The sequence below is a fragment of the Pituophis catenifer genome, unplaced genomic scaffold, assembly GCF_029215685.1.
Source record: "Pituophis catenifer annectens isolate HBS135680 unplaced genomic scaffold, rPitCat1.0.hap2 SCAF_1, whole genome shotgun sequence".
Taxonomy (NCBI): domain Eukaryota; kingdom Metazoa; phylum Chordata; class Lepidosauria; order Squamata; family Colubridae; genus Pituophis; species Pituophis catenifer.
In genome coordinates, this window is record NW_027256881.1 from 345,524,359 (window position 1) to 345,540,040 (window position 15,682).

At 47.3% G+C, this 15,682-nt stretch overlaps 1 protein-coding gene across 1 annotated transcript in view; it reads left to right on the forward strand.

The window, feature by feature from the left end:
* ZBTB7A (zinc finger and BTB domain containing 7A) overlaps positions 1-15,682 on the forward strand; it is an 85,867-nt gene that overhangs the window by 759 nt on the left and 69,426 nt on the right. The window lies entirely within an intron of this gene.

Below are 15,682 nucleotides of genomic sequence, written 5' to 3' on the forward strand. Positions count from 1 at the left end.
AAAGCAGGCGGCTTGCAAAAAAAAAAAAAAAAAGAAAGAAAATTAAAAAGGGAAAGTGATCGATGCAAAAGGAGAAAGCTGGCGTGGGGGGGGAGAAGAAGAAGATCGGAGGGGAGTTTGGGTGTCCCGGATTGCCCCCTTTTGGCGAAGGGGGGGAGCGCGCGGGGTTTGCAATCGCGCGGGGGAGGGAGGCGGGCAGGGCAGGGCAGGGAAGGGAAGCGGGGCAGAACTTTCCGCCCCCTCCTCGCCTGGCCTTGCTCTCTCTCTCTCTCTCTCTTTTTTTTTTTTTTTTGACCCCTTGCAAAGTAATAATTCCCTGCTTGCGTTGCCTACGTTGTACTGGCTTGGGGTGGGATGGGGGGGCAGGATATGTATTTTTTTTTTTTAAGGGAGGGGGCTTGCAAAGCCCTGGGGGAGAGAGAGAAGGGGAGAGAGAGAGAGGAGAAAGGGCTGCTTGGGACTTGTAGTCTTCCCGGCCTCTTAGGCCTGCAGGTGCAAAGCAGGCCGGCGACTACCTCTCCCGAGATGCCCCGCGAGCGGCCCTGCCGCGGGGAGGCGTGTTGACAGGCGCCTCCGCCGGCCAATGGCGAGCGCGCCTGCGTCTTTTTTTTTTTTTTTTTTTTCCCCTTCTCCCTCTGGCCTCCGCTTGGGCCAATGGCGGCCGTGGGGGGTGAGAAGGAGGGAGATGGGGAAGGGAAGGCGCTCGAGCGCGACCCACGTCAACCCCTTCCCCGGAGGGAGAGGTGGGGTCCCCGGACGCGCCGGCTAGGCGAGGCCGGGGATGCGAGGCCTAGCGCCAGGCCCGCGCCGAGGCTCAAGGGGGACCCCAGACTTTATTTTCAGGACCTCCAAGGGCAGGGGAAGCCGGCTGGGTCGTCCTCCGCTTGGGGTAGCGGTGAAAGACAGAAAACTGAGAGTTTCCTGAGCACCCCAAGTGGGGATAATAGTCATCCAAAGACTCCCAAAATTGGGGTTCAAACTTTTTAGGGGTAGAAAGGCAAGGGGGAGGGGAGGCCTGTGAGGGGGGGGAGAGACTTGCCAGGCCCACCGCCCATGGAGGACCCCCATTTGGTCCCCAGAAGCCTGGCCTGTCTCTTCCCCTTGGCTGGACGAGGCTTAGCCCGTTGAGATGACGCAGGTTGCAGGCACCTGCAGGACAGGTAAGCAGTCAGGTGGCCAACCAGGAAATGCCTGGCGTGGAGTCCTGCAGGCTTCGGGCGTTCTTTTCCAGCCCTTGAAAGAGGCCCAGGCCGGCTCAAGAGGGAGACCTCCACTGCCACCCTCGTCACGACACCCCTGCAGGGTGGGACGAAACCTTGCTGCAGTCTGGTGGGACTGGCACCAGGGTTTATTTTTTTGGTAGTCCGGCTCTATGATCTGCCCTGATCACCATAGGGGTCAGAATTGCAAAAAGCTACCACGCTGTAAAGGTAGTCCTCGACTTATGACCACAACGGAGCCTCAAATTTTTCCATGGCTAAGTTGAGGCCGCTGTGAGTTTTGTCCCAGCTTGCTTGCCCCAGGGGTGGAGTGAATCCATTGCAGGGGTTCAGTTAGTGACACGGTTGTAAAGTGAATCCGGCATCGATTTTGCTTTTCAGCAGGTCACAAAAGGCGATGATTACATGAGCCCGGGGGACACCGCACCCGTCATAAATATGTGTCAGTGGCCAAGCATGCCTGAATTGTGATCACAAAACGAGGGTGCTGCGACGGTCCCTAAGTGTAAATAGCTGTCGTGTCATTTTTTTTTCAGGCCTGTTGTAACTTTGAAAGGTCACTAAATGAATGGTTGTAAGTCCAGGACTGCTTTTTATTTGCATTTATTTCCCTGCAAAAACGCAGCCGAGATTCCAAACCAAAGTTCTTCCCAACCTTTAGTGGGTTTTCCAACATGCAGGAGAGAGACAGAAACAGGTTTATTTTGGAACGAAGAAGTAATTTAAGTGCTTTAAAACAACAACAACAATAACCCCTTCCCGGGAACCTTGGATAACTTTTATTTTTCTTCTGGGATCCTCGCTGGGTAGGAGGTTTTAGGCGTGGGGAGTAGAAAAGTGAAGCTGTGGACGGGATTCGAATCCGGCCCTCAGATCCGGCCTCCCGTTGGCCATTTTCTATCTAAGGGTGATGGCTATGGGGAGAGTTTGGAGGGGCAAAAAGGGAAGTTATTTGCCGGAGGAAAAGGAAAGTGTTGTTTAAAGACAAAGCCGTTTTTATCGCAAAGTGGACTATGATCTGTGAACTTTATCAGGTGTGTAGAGCATATGTGGAGAGTACACTGCTGAGGAAGGCTACAACAGAGACCTGTTGTGGGTTGTGAAAGACAAAAGAGAAAGAGGGAGGGGTGAGAAAAGGCCTGTGGCAAAATTGCTTAGAGAGGATGATGGTTTATAATCCAATCCAGGTTTTACCGGCGCCATGGAGTTCAGAAACCACAGAAGGTGCCTTGACCACAACTGAGTCCAAAATTTATGTTGCTAAGCAGGATAGGTATTCAGTCAGGTTTGCCCCATTTTACGACCTTCCTTGCCACAGTTGTGAAGGTGAATAACTGCATTTGTTACCTTAGTCCCACGGTCCTTAAGGTGAATCTGGCTTCCCCGTCGACTTTGCTTGTCAGAAGGTCGCAAAAGGAGATTGCGTGACCTCGGGGAACTGCAACTGTCATAAGTATGAGTCCGTTTTCAAGCATCCGAATTTTGATCACGTGACCATGGGGATGCTGCAACTGTCCTTAGTGGAGGAAACGGCCCCTTTTTCCAGTACCGTTGGGAATTCGAACGGTCACTAAGTGAATCGGTTGTAAGTTGAGGCAACCCGAAAGCTTGATCTCTCTTTACTCCCTGAGAAAGGACATTGGATTGAATCAATTTTGGCCCTGCTGACTTTGTCTTTTATCATGCTTTTCCCTCAAAGGGACGGGCTTTTTTACAGTAGTGGCCAAAATTGTGGAAACCTTTTGGGAAAAGTGCATTTTTGAGGTTTGATGGCTAATAACACCATTTTTTTATTTTGGAGTTTCAAGATAATCCTGTTCCACTGCTGGAATGGCCTGGGAATAGCCCAGACCTTCTTAACCCAATTGAAAATCTATGGAGCCGACAGTCAGAAGCGACCCAGCAATAAAACCCAGTTAATAGAAGCCATCATTCAATCTTGGTTTTACATTCTAACAGCTGCAGAACTAAAAGACTTGGTTCACTCCATGGGAAGACGTCGTAAGGCCGTCATTCACGCTAAAGATTACCCAATGACATATTAACTGACATGGGGATCATTTTTTTATATCTCGTTTTTTCTAGGGTGATCATTTTTGTATATCTCATTTTTTCTATGCTTTTCACTTTTTTTCTTTATACTGTAACTGCTATTCTAATAGCAAATCCTTCATAAATGTTATTGCATTACATTCTTGATTAAATTATCTTTCCATTGTTACATAATTTTATGGTACTACTCCCCCCCCCAAAAAAGTGGTTTTATTAGCTACTTTTAGAAAATACATTTTTCCCAAATTTTGGCCACTACTGTATAAGGTCCAGAGGGCTGAAAGTGCCAGGAAAAACTCAGCTTCAAGAATTCTCTTATCGCAAAGGTGGGCGATTAATTTTCCCCAGATGACAAAGAAACGGGAACTCTTGTGGGAGGAGGCCGAACCAATAAGGCCGTGAATATACATAGGTACCCCCACGTACACATATATAAATTGGGGGAAAAAAATTAGTTGCCTTTAAAGTAGAAGCAGTGCACGATGTACATTTATTTACATTTGATTTCTAATTTCCTTTTTTTTTTATAAATAATTTTTATTGAGTATTTTACATTTTAAAACCAAACACACAGTAGCAAAAGAAATCGAGACAAAAACAAAAACGCACGCACATCAGACGTTAAAATACAATACTAACAACAGATATATACAATTTTACAACTTTCTGCATCGACTTTTGTTTTTACTCTTAGCTTTTATCCTCCCGCTCCTTCTCTTTATTTTTAAATATTCATAATTAACTGTTTTGTTAGCCAGGATCGTTATTTACATTCATATCCAGTATGTTAATATCAAATTTCACTTTATGTTCTTATTTCTTAATTTGATTTCTGTTTTCCAACCATGTATAAAACCTATTCCACACTTTATAATAATCCGAGTCTTCTCTTTCTTTGATTTCTAATTTCCAATTGATTTCTGCAGCCCGGATTGGGACAGCTAAAAGGGCAGGATGCGACCCGGGGACCATAAAATACCCAGGTCACCTGTGTCAAAATCTAGGTTTAGTGCAATGATGGTCATGTTTCCGGAAGGCCTTGGGGACATTGATTTCAGCCTCCCTGCGTTGTATGTTTGTCTGTATGTTGGTTTACGTTTGAGGATTATGGCAAAAGTGAGAAAATATATATACCGTATGGGGGAGCAGGATTGCGAGGTGCATGATGACTTTGGAGAGGTCCAGAGAATACAGGAAAGGAAGGATGCTGGTGCTATTGCGGTGGAGAACTTCAGAAGAACATCTGGGGCCGTCTTATTATGCACCAAGCGGGGGCTTGCTTAGCTCTCATACTGGTTTGAAATGACTGTGAAGTGGCCGAGATGATGGTTTTCATCTGGGGATTTCCAAACCTCAGATGGAGATGCCGAATCTGGGACTTTCTGCTCGAAGAATAACAGCTGTGCAACTCTCATTCCTTGCCCTCAAATAAAGTGTACTCTCTAAAAAGCAGGCCGAACTGAAAATTGTTTTAAGTGCATTGAGAGAAGCCATAATTAGTTGGTTCGGTTTGAACTTAGCCTGTGAAGGAGCTCAGCATTTTTAGGCTGGGTGCTTATTCAGCAAGCCACGATTAAGCTAAGTTACGGGTTTGGGCCCTCTGTGGAATCGGTTTCTGCTTGGTCCATGCTGTCGGCAGAATTCAAGGGTGTCCTCGACTTGCGACAGTGGGGCCCAAAATTTCCACGGCTAAGCGAGACAGCTGTTTAAGTGAGTTTTGCCTCATTTTATGACCTTTCTTGCCACAAGTTGTTAAAAGTGAAACACTATAAGTAACACAATTGTTAAGTGAATCTGGCTTCCCCGTGGATTTTGCTTTTTGGAAGGTCGCAAAAGGGGATCACGTGATCCCGGGGGACACTGCAACCGTCTTAAATACGAGGCAGTTGCCAAGATTTTGATCGTGTGACCGAGAGGATGCTACGGTGGTTGTAAGTGTGAAAAACCACCGTAAGTCACTTTTTTCCAGTGGCATTGTAACTTCAAAGGATCACTAAATGAATGTTTGTATGCCGAGGGCTACTTAGCTTGAATGGCTGGTTGGAACTCTTTTTCTGGTCCTCGTTGGAATTGGGAATTTTTCCTTCTGGCTTGTAATCCATCAAGAATTGATTAATACAAGGATCAGTGTGAAATAAAAGTGAATTTGAAGTTACAGGAGGATGGAATGAAATGTTTGATCATGAGAGTGTGGATTCTTTCCTTCTTTCCTTCCTTCCTTCCTTCCTTCCTTCCTTCCTTCCTTCCTTCCTCCTTTCTCTCTTTCTTTTTTCTTACTCCTTTCTCCTTCCTTCCTTCCTTTCTCCTTTTCTCTCTCTCTCTTCCTTTCTCTCTCTTCCTTTCTTCCTTTCTCCTTTCTTCCTTTCTCCTTTCTTTTCTTCCTTCCTTCCTTCTTTTTCTCCTTTCTCCTCTTTTTCTTTCTTTCTTTCTTTCTTTCTTTCTTTCTTTCTTTCTTTCTTTCTTTCTTTCTTTCTTTCTTTCCTTCCTTCCTCCTTTCTCTCTTTCTCTTTTTTCTTACTCCTTTCTCCTCCTTCCTTCCTTCTTTTCTCCTTTTCTCTCTCTCTCTTTCTTCCTTTCTCCGTTCTTTCTTTCCTCCTTTTTCCTCTTTCTTTCCTTCTTTTTTCATTTTTCTTTCTCCTCTTTCTTTCTTGCTCTCTTTCTTTCACTCTCTCCCTTTCTCTTTTTTGGACTATAAAAACTTAGGAGAAGGAGGAGAGGAAAATTGAAGAAACTATGGGGAATCTAAAAAGCTGGTCCAGCAATCGGAGATCTATGTGTCTTGGGGTTACAGAAGATTGAGACATCTTGCGTCTCTCTTTGGACAGGGCAAAATTTCACTGCGGGGAGTTTTTGCAATTCCGAAAAGTGATTTTTGTCTAGATGTCAGGAAAGTGAGTTCAAAGATAATATTTTTGCAGGATCAACCAGTAACTAACATTTATGCTTGAGTCAAATTCTTGTTTTCTCCCCTTTGAAATAATGGTGAGTACAATTGGTCCTCGACTTACGACCACAATTGAGCCCAAAGTTTCTGTCGCTAAGTGAGACATTTCTTAAGTGAGTTGTGCCTCATTTTTACAACCTTTCTTGCCACAGCTGTTAAGTCGAGGACTGCCTGTAGATGCCACCAGCAGTTAAAGGTCTCCTGGGCTTTCTAAGGTCCACGTTGGATCTCTGCTTTCACAAAAGGCTGATATTCCCATTTTTATTTTGTTTTTAAACGAGGAGCGAAATTACGAACCATCTCCTGACTGATGGAGAACCATTTTACCCTACTGGGCTTAACTTTCGACCCTACAAGAGAGCAAGAAAATTATTTGGGTATCTGTCAGGAAGTTGAAATGTCTCCCCTTCACCCATCCATCCAGGCAGGTCATTGAACCCTCTGAGATCTTGACATTGACGACATGCTAAGTCAGTGATGGCGAGCGGAAACGGGGCGTGCGCGAGTGTTCATCAGGGCCACGCTCCGGAAAAGCCGAACTTCCAGGTTCTGGCGTGAATGTGCACCCGACAATCAGCTGACTGGCGTGCATGCGCACACCGGTTTTCGCCACTGCCGCACGCGCGAAGGGATCGTGCTCCAAAAAAGCTGAACTTCCTGATTCTAGTGCGCATGCACACTCGACAATCAGCTGACTGGCGTGCATGCGCACCCCAGTTTTCAGCCTTGTCTCACGCGCGAAGGGATCGTGCTCTGGAAAAGCCAAATTTCTGGGTTCTGGCGTGAATGTGCACCCGATAATCAGCTGACTGGCGTGCATGCGCACCCCAGTTTTCAGCCTTGTCTCCCGCGCGAAGGGATCGTGCTCTGGAAAAGCCAAATTTCTGGGGTCTGGCGTGAATGTGCACCCGATAATCAGCTGACTGGCGTGCATGCGCACACCGGTGTTCGGCATTCCCGCGTGTGTGTGAAGGACAGCTGATCATCGTGCGCGCATGCGCACCAGAAACCCGGAAGACAAACAGCCAAGGCCGCGTGTGCCCCTTTGAGCACGCATGCCATAGGTTGGCCATCACGGTGCTAAGCGGTGGCGGCTTTTTTTTTTTTTTTTTTTTTGGAGAAAATAAAAATCAAACCAAGCCATAAATTCTCTGCCTGAAAAAAAAAGCAGGTAAACACCTTAAGCTTTTTACGTACCTGGAGAGCAATTAAAGTAAAAAAAAAAAAAAGATATTTATTTATTTATTTATTTTGGAGAGGGGCGAGACCCAAAGAGAGAGAGAGAGAGAGAGGAAAGGTGTGGTGCAAAGTCCCGGGAGGACCTGAGGTGAGGAACATGGGATCTTCGCCTCCTGTTTTGTGCAAGGTGGAAGGAAGCCTCTTCTGGGAAGAAGGGGCAGGTGAGCCGAGGGAAGAGGAGGAGGAGGAGGAGGAGGGCTGAATGTGCTTGGTCTTGTCTGCCTCCTGGGGCTTTGGAGGGAGGGGAATTGGGTGGGGTCCTCTTTCCCATTAAAGAGGGCCCTGGAGAGGTTGAGAAAGAAGGCACGAGTTGCCCACTCCATGGATTTCAGAAACACAGAGAGAGAGAGAGAAAGAGAGCGAGGGGAAGGGTGGGGGACATGCAAATTTGTACTGGAGCCCTCTCCCCACCCTGCTTTTCCTTGGCATGCAAGCTGGGAGTGGAGGAGTCAGCTCAAAGAGTGATTGTTAAAGGTTTTCCCCCTCCCCATCTCCGCCCTTCCATTTTTCTTCTGTGGCGGAGGTCTCCTAAGGCCACCAAAACCAGAATCCTCCTCCTGAGAGGTTCGCCCAGGGTGGGTTCTTCTCCTCCTCCTCCTCCTTCCAAAATCATCTTTAAAAACAAAAAACAAAAACTTCCAGCGTTGGAGCATTCTCAACTTCTGGTGGCAAGCTGTTCCACTCGCTGTAATTGTCCTCACTTGTCAGGAAATTTCTCCTTGGGTTCTAGGTTGCTTCTCAACTTCTGGTGGCAAGCTGTTCCACTGGCTAATTGTCCTCACAGTCCGGAAATTTCTCCTTGGGTTCTAGGTTGCTTCTCAACTTCTAGTGGCAAGCTGTTCCACTGGCTGTAATTGTCCTCACTTGTCAGGAAATGTCTCCTTAAGTTCTGGGTTGCTTCTCAACTTCTGGTGTTCCACTGGCTGTAATTGTCCTCACCGTCCGGAAATTTCTCCTTGGGTTCTAGGTTGCTTCTCAACTTCTAGTGGCAAGCTGTTCCACTGGCTGTAATTGTCCTCACTTGTCAGGAAATGTCTCCTTAAGTTCTGGGTTGCTTCTCAACTTCTGGTGTTCCACTGGCTGTAATTGTCCTCACCGTCCGGAAATTTCTCCTTGGGTTCTAGGTTGCTTCTCAACTTCTAGTGGCAAGCTATTCCCCTGGCTGTAATTGTCTTCACCGTCTGGAAATTTCTCCTTGGGTTCTAGGTTGCTTCTCAACTTCTGGTGGCAAGCTGTTCCCCTGGCTGTAATTGTCCTCACTGTCCGGAAATTTCTCCTTGGGTTCTAGGTTGCTTCTCAACTTCTGGTGGCAAGCTGTTCCCCTGGCTGTAATTGTCCTCACTGTCCGGAAATTTCTCCTTGGGTTCTAGGTTGCTTCTCAACTTCTAGTGGCAAGCTGTTCCACAGGCTAATTGTCCTCACTTGTCAGGAAATTTCTCCTTAAATTCTAGGTTGCTTCTCAACTTCTGGTGGCAAGCTGTTCCCCTGGCTGTAATTGTCCTCACCGTCAGGAAATTTCTCCTTAAGTTCTAGGTTGCTTCTCTCCTTGATCCGTTTCCATCCATTGCTTCTTCTCCAGGTACTTTAGAGAATAGCTTGATTCCCTCTTCTTTGTGGTAACCCCTTAGCAGGGTTCCAGTTGAGATGGTTCTGAGACCGGAGGCTAAAACTAAAACATATAAAGAAGGGTTGCTAGAATTGGGTATGTGTAGATTAATGAAAAGAAGGACCAGGGGAGACATGATAGCCGTCTTCCAATATTTGAGGGGCTGCCCCAGAGAAGAGGAGGTCAACTCACTCAGATCAGCTTCAACATCATGGGGACCTCTTCTCCAAAGCACCTGAGGGCAGGACACGAAGCAATAGTAGGAAACTAATCAAGGAGAGAAGCAACCTAGAACTAAGAAGAAACTTCCTGACGGTGAGGACAATTCACCAGCGGAACACCTTGCCACCAGAAGTTATGGGCGCTTCATGATTGGAAGTTTTTAAGAAGAGATCGGACAACCATTTGTCTCAAATGGTATAGGTTCTCCTGCTTGAGTAGGGGGTGGACTAGAAGACCTCCGAGGTCCCTTCCAACTCAGTTATTCTGTTAGTCTAACAAAGGACTAGGGGAGATAGCCGTCTTCCAATATTTGACGGATTGCCCCAAAGAAGAGGGGCTCAACCTCTTCTCCAAAGCACCTGAAGGCAGGACAAGAAACAACAGATGGAAACTAATCTAGGAAAAGAAGGAACCTGGAACTAAGGAGAAACTTCCTGACGGTGAGGACAATTCACCAGTGGAACACCTTGCCACCAGAAGTTATGAGTACTTCATGACTGGAAGTTTTTAAGAAGAGATTGGCCAACCGTTTGTCTGAAATGACGTAGGCCAGAGGTCAGCAACCTGCGGCTCTGGAGCCGCGTGCGGCTCTTTCACGCCTCCGCTGCGGCTCCCTGTCACTCAAAACATGCGTCACAACCGCCAATGTGCGACATCCACCAGCAGGCAATTTATTGAGCTTTTCAACCGCCGATAGGCCAACCATGGATAAATCCAATTCAGAAGAAAACAGAACATTTAATTCAATTGCATATGCTAGTTTTGCGGCCGCTCGGGAAATAGGCAGGCACGGGAAGGGTTTTGTGGCTCCCGGTGTTTTTTTTTTTTTCCTGTGGGAAACGGGTCCAAATGGCTCTTGGAGTGTTTAAGGTTGCCGACCCCTCGTCGTAGGCCTTCCTGCCTGAGTAGGGGGTTGGACTAGAAGACCTCCAAGGTCCCTTCCAACTCTGTTGTTCTCTTCTGTTTTGGCTTCTCCGCTGCAGCCAGAAGCCCCCCCCCCGCCCCCCCGACATGCGGTTGTGTGGGGTGGCCGCCCATTTGTCTGACACGGAGAACCCCAAATTTCTTCGTTCTGGTTCTTGGTCTTTCTTCAGCCTGCAATTCTCTTGGCTTTTTTGCAGGAACTTTTCTGTCGGGGAGTTGCATCTAAGCAGGCGGAGAACATTTCTGAAGACTTGTTGGCCTTGTCGTAGTTGAGAATTATAGGTCGTCCTCGACTTGCGACCATTATTGAGCCCCCAAATTTTGGTTGTTAAGCGAGACAGTTGCTCAGTGAGCTTTGGCCATGATTTGACGAGCTTCCTTGCCATGTTTTACGTTAATCCCTGCAGTTGTTCAGTGAGTAACACGGTTGTTAAATGGCTTCCTCGCTGACTTTGCACGTCAGAAGGTTGCAAAGAGGGATCACATAACCCCAGGACACTGCCACCGTCATAAATACAGGTAGTCCTCACCTTACGACCACAATTGAGCCCCAAATTGTCCGCTGCTAAGCGAAACATTTGTTCAGTGAATTCCGCCTCATTGTACGACCTTTCTTGCTACTGTTGTTAAGCGAATCCGTGCAGTTGATAAGCTAGTAACCCGGTTGTTAAGTGAATCTGGCTTTCCCCCATTGACTCTGCTAGTCAGAAGGTCGCAAAAGAGGGGGATTGCGTGACTCCGGGACACTGCAATTGTCGTAAATACAACAAAATACGAGTCGGTGGCCAAGTATCTGAATTTTGATCACGATTTGTGGGAGGCTGGCAACGGTCATAAGTGTGAAAAACGCTCACAAATCATGTAACTTTGAGCGGTCACTAAATGAAGCATTATAAGTCGAGGACTACTGTAGGGGCCACTTTCCAAGGCTCTAGTTTTGATCACGTGGCCTTGGGGATGCTGTCACGGTCGTAAAGTGGAAAATGGTCCAAAAGTCCACTTTTTTCAGTGCCGTTCGAACTTCGAACAGTTGGTCACTAAGCGAACGGTTGTAAGTTGAGAACTACCTGTACAGAACCAGGTGTCAATCTCAGGTACAAGAAGACAGCTGGAGATTTGGGCCTCCTCCTCCTCTGACCCAGTTCAGCCAGACACGGTTAAGCCGTCCCTGAATGCTCTCTGTTGCCTTGCTGGAAATCCCAAACACTAGATAACAGGCCATCCTCGACTTACGACCACAACGGAGCCCCAAATTTCTGTCCTTAAGCGAGACATCGGTTGAGCAAGCTTTGCCTCATTTTGCGACTTTTGACTTTGCTTGTCCGAAGGTCGCAAAAGGGGATCATAAGTTCATACTTACGATCGCGACCGTCGTAAGTATGAACCAGTTGCCAAGCGTCTGAATTTTTTATCATGGGGATGCGTCAACGGTCGTGAGTGTGAAAAACGGCCCTACGTCCGTTTTTTCCGTGCCGTTGTAACTCCGAACGGTCACTTAAACCAACTGCTTTAAGTCTGTCACTGTGTCCTTGACTTAGGACTACGGTTGCAACCAGAATTTCCGTCGGTAAATAAACCATGAATCATAATGTGAATAAAGAGTAACGGTCTTTAAGCAACTGACATACAGGTAAACCCCAACTTATAACCATAACGGGGGTTGGAACTTCTGTTGCTAAGCAAGACAGTAGTTCCAAATTTTATTAGTTTAATATGGGAGTCAGCAACCCGCAGCTCTGGAGCCGCATGTGGCTCTTTCATCCCTCTGCTGTGGCTCCCTGTCGCTCAAAATATATATAATTTATTGAGCTTTTTGACCCCTGGTAGGCCAACCATGGATAAATCCAAGAAAAGAAAAGTTTCAGAAGAAAACAGAAAGTTTAATTCAACTACATATGCTGGTTTTGTGGCCGCTCAGGAAATAGTCAGGCATAGGAAGGATTTTGTGGCTCCCGGTGTTTTCTTTTCTGTGGGAAACTGGTCCAAATGGCTTAAGGTTGCCGACCCCTTAACAAAACATATAGAAATAGGCAGAAAAGTAAAAATATTTGTGGGGGCGGGGAGGAAGAGGAAAGAGTGTAGGGTCAAGGGGGAAAAAAAAAGCATTAGTTTTCGAGTCTTTTTGGCCCAGTAGAATACAACTAGTCCTCACCTTATGACCACAATTGAGCCCCAAATTGATGATGTTCAGCGAGACGTTTGTTAAGCGTTTTTTGCCCCATTTTACGACCCTTCTTGCTGCCGTTAAGTGAATCAGTGCAGTTAAGTTAATAATGCGGTCACAAAAGGGGGACCCTGCGACACACGGCGACCGTCATAAAGGCGAGTCAGTTGTCCAGCATCTGAATATTAAATCACGTGATGCTATGACGGTCAGACGTGTGAGAAACGGTCCTAGCTCAACTTTTTTCAGGGTCGCCGTAACTTTGAATGGTCGCTAAATGAACTGTTGTAAGCCGAGGACTTGCAAGTAGTAACATACGACCTCAGCTTTTTTATATTTTTACATGATAATATATACTAGCCATTTCCAGCAACAACCCATTTATTTAATCGGCAAAATCCAACTTGTTAAGCGAGTCGCAGCCTGTCTTACTACCTTTTCTGGCACCGTAAAGCCCAATCGGAGTGGACGTTAAATGAATCACGCCGTCGTTAAACGAATCCGATTTTTCCCCCCGTTGATTTTTGCATGTCGGAAAACGGCTGGGAAGGTCACACATGGGGATCATGTGATCTAAGATACTGGTAGTCCTCGATTTACAACAGTTCATTTAGTGACCATTCAAAGTTAAAACGGCGCTAAAAAAAGTGACTTATGTCCGTTTTTCACACTTCCAACCTTCGTAGCATCCCCAAGGTCACACCATCCAAATTCAGACCCTTGGCCACTGGTTCATACTTAACGACCGTCGCGGTGTCCCAAGGTCACGCGATCCCCTTTTTTGCGACCTTCGGATCAGCCAAATCAAGGGGGAAAGCCAGATTCACTTAACAACCGTGTGTGGCTAACTGAACCGCTGCAAAACGATTCCCTTAAGAACCGTGGCAAGCCACGTCGTAAAGTGGGGCGGAATGCCCTTCAGCAATGTCTCACTTCACGGCAAAAATGTTGGGCTCGTTCGTCGTAAGTCGAGGACCGGCTTGTCCACGCCGGTTGCCGAGCTCCCCCCGGATTTTGATCGTGTTAACAACCGGGGGAATCCTAGGACGGTCATAAGTGCGAGGAGCCGATGTAAGTCCCCTTTTTTTCACGGCGACCTTACAAACGGTCGCGGAAGGAAGAGTTGTAAATCAAGGACCACATTTGCTTGGAATCGGGTGGGGGTGGGGGTTTGAGCTTTGAGAGTGCCGGGGACTGGCAGTAGGTAAACATTGCTGAAGGAACAGGAGCTTCGAATCTGGTACTCGGTGTTCCCGGATCGCACGACGTTGCAAAAATTAAAAAAAATAAAAAATAAAAAAGCAAGCCCAGAGATCTTGCTTCTTATTTCAGGGATCATTTCCCGGCCTCCCGACGGTCGTGGCGTTCTCAAACTTTGCTCCCTTGCTTGTTTTAGAATAGAATAACAAGAGTTGGAAGGGACCCTGGAGGTCTTCTAGTCCAACCCCCTGCTTAGGCAGGAAACCCTATTATACCACTTCAGACAAATGGTTATCCAATCTTTTCTTAAAAAACTTCCAGTGTTGGAGCATTTACAACTTCAATCCAGTGGCAAGTCGTTCCACTGGATTGATTGCTCTCACTGTCAGGAAATTTCTCCTTAGTTCTAGGTTGCTTCTCTCCTTGATTTTGGTCACCACGATGTCAAAAAGTTGTAAAAAAAAGACGTTGAGACGCTACTGCGGAGAAGAGCAAGAAACATAACTGGGGGACTGGAGGCTCAAACATACGAAGAACGGTTGCAGGAACTGGGAATGTCTCGTTTAATGAAAAGAAGGACCAGGGGAGACATGAGAGCAGTCTTCCAGTATCTCAGGGGTTGCCCCAAAGAAGACAGAGGTCAATTTATTCTCCAAAGCACCTGAGGGCAGGTCAAGAAGCAATGAGTGGAAACTAATTGAGGAGAGAAGCAACCTAGAATTAAGGAGGAATTTCCTGGCAGTGATGACAATGAACCTGTGGAACAACTTGCCACTAGAAGTTGTGGGTGATCCACCCACTGGAGGTTTTCAAGAACAGACTGGACAACCTTTGGTCTGGAATGGGAGAGGGTCTCCTGCTTAAGCAGGGGGTTGGACTAGAAGACCTCCGAGGTCCCTTCCAACTCTGTTATTCTGGGTCTTCCTCCAATCCCCTTCAGGAAAATATCCTGAAACTGGGCTTTTGAATCTGGTGGAACTTCTTCATCTTCCAAAATGCCGAAGGGGCTGCCGGCTGGAGTTGGCAGGCTGTCAACCGCCAACCTGGGGAGATGTTTCTCGAAAATCTTCAGCTATGTGGCAAAAGGAAGTGCAGGTTACCTCACAACGCGAGCAGAAAGCTCTTTCGGGAAAAACAAAATGGACGCCTTGAGGCAAAATGCAGCCATTGGTGGGTGAAAGAGACGACAGCCTGTGCTTCGGTCGGAAAGGGTGCAGGCCAGCCCCCCAAATGTGGGGCTTTGGGGTCTTTTATGGGGGCTGCAGTGCTGGGCTAAAAACTGGAAGATTGTGAGATCTAATGCTGCCGTAGGCGCGAAAGCCGGCTGGGTGACTTTGGGCCAATCACCAGGAGACTGGGAGTTCTAGCTCTGTCCTGGGCACAGGGGGTGGCTGGGTGACTGGGTCAGTCGCCACGAAATGATGAGTTTTAGTTCCACCCTAGGTACGAAAGGTAGTTGGGTCACTTTGTGCCAGTCACCAGGAGACGGTGAGTTCAAGTTCTAGTTCCGCCTTAAGCATGAAAGGTGGCTGGGTGACTTTGGGCCAATCGCCAGGAGACTGGGAGTTCTAGTCCCACCTTAGTTATGGAAACTGGCTGGTTGACTTTGAACCAATCACCGGGAGGCAGTGAGCTCTAGTTCCGCCTTAGGCACAAAAGGTGGCTGGGTGACTTTGGGTCAGTCACCAGGGGACTGTGAGTTCTAGCACCACTTTAGGCACGGAATGTGGCTGGGTGACTTTGGGTCAATCGCCAGGAGATGGTGAGTTCTAGTTCTGCCTTGGGCACGAAAGGTGGCTAGGTGACTTTGGGTCAGTCACCAGGAGACAGTGAGTTCTAGCCCCACTTTAGGCATGTATTGCTGAGAGACTGGGAGTTCTAGTTTGGCCCTAGGCACGAAATGTGGCTGGGTGACTTTGTGCCAGTCACTAGGAGACTGAGTTCTAGCCCCACTTTAGGCACGAAACATGGCTGGGTGACTTTGGGCCAATCACCAGGAGACTGGGAGTTCTAGTCCCACCTTAAGTGCAAAAGCCAGCTGTGTAATTTCTGACCCATCACTAGGAGTCAGTGAGTTCTAGTCCCCCCTTTCCTCATGGAAGCCCTCTAGG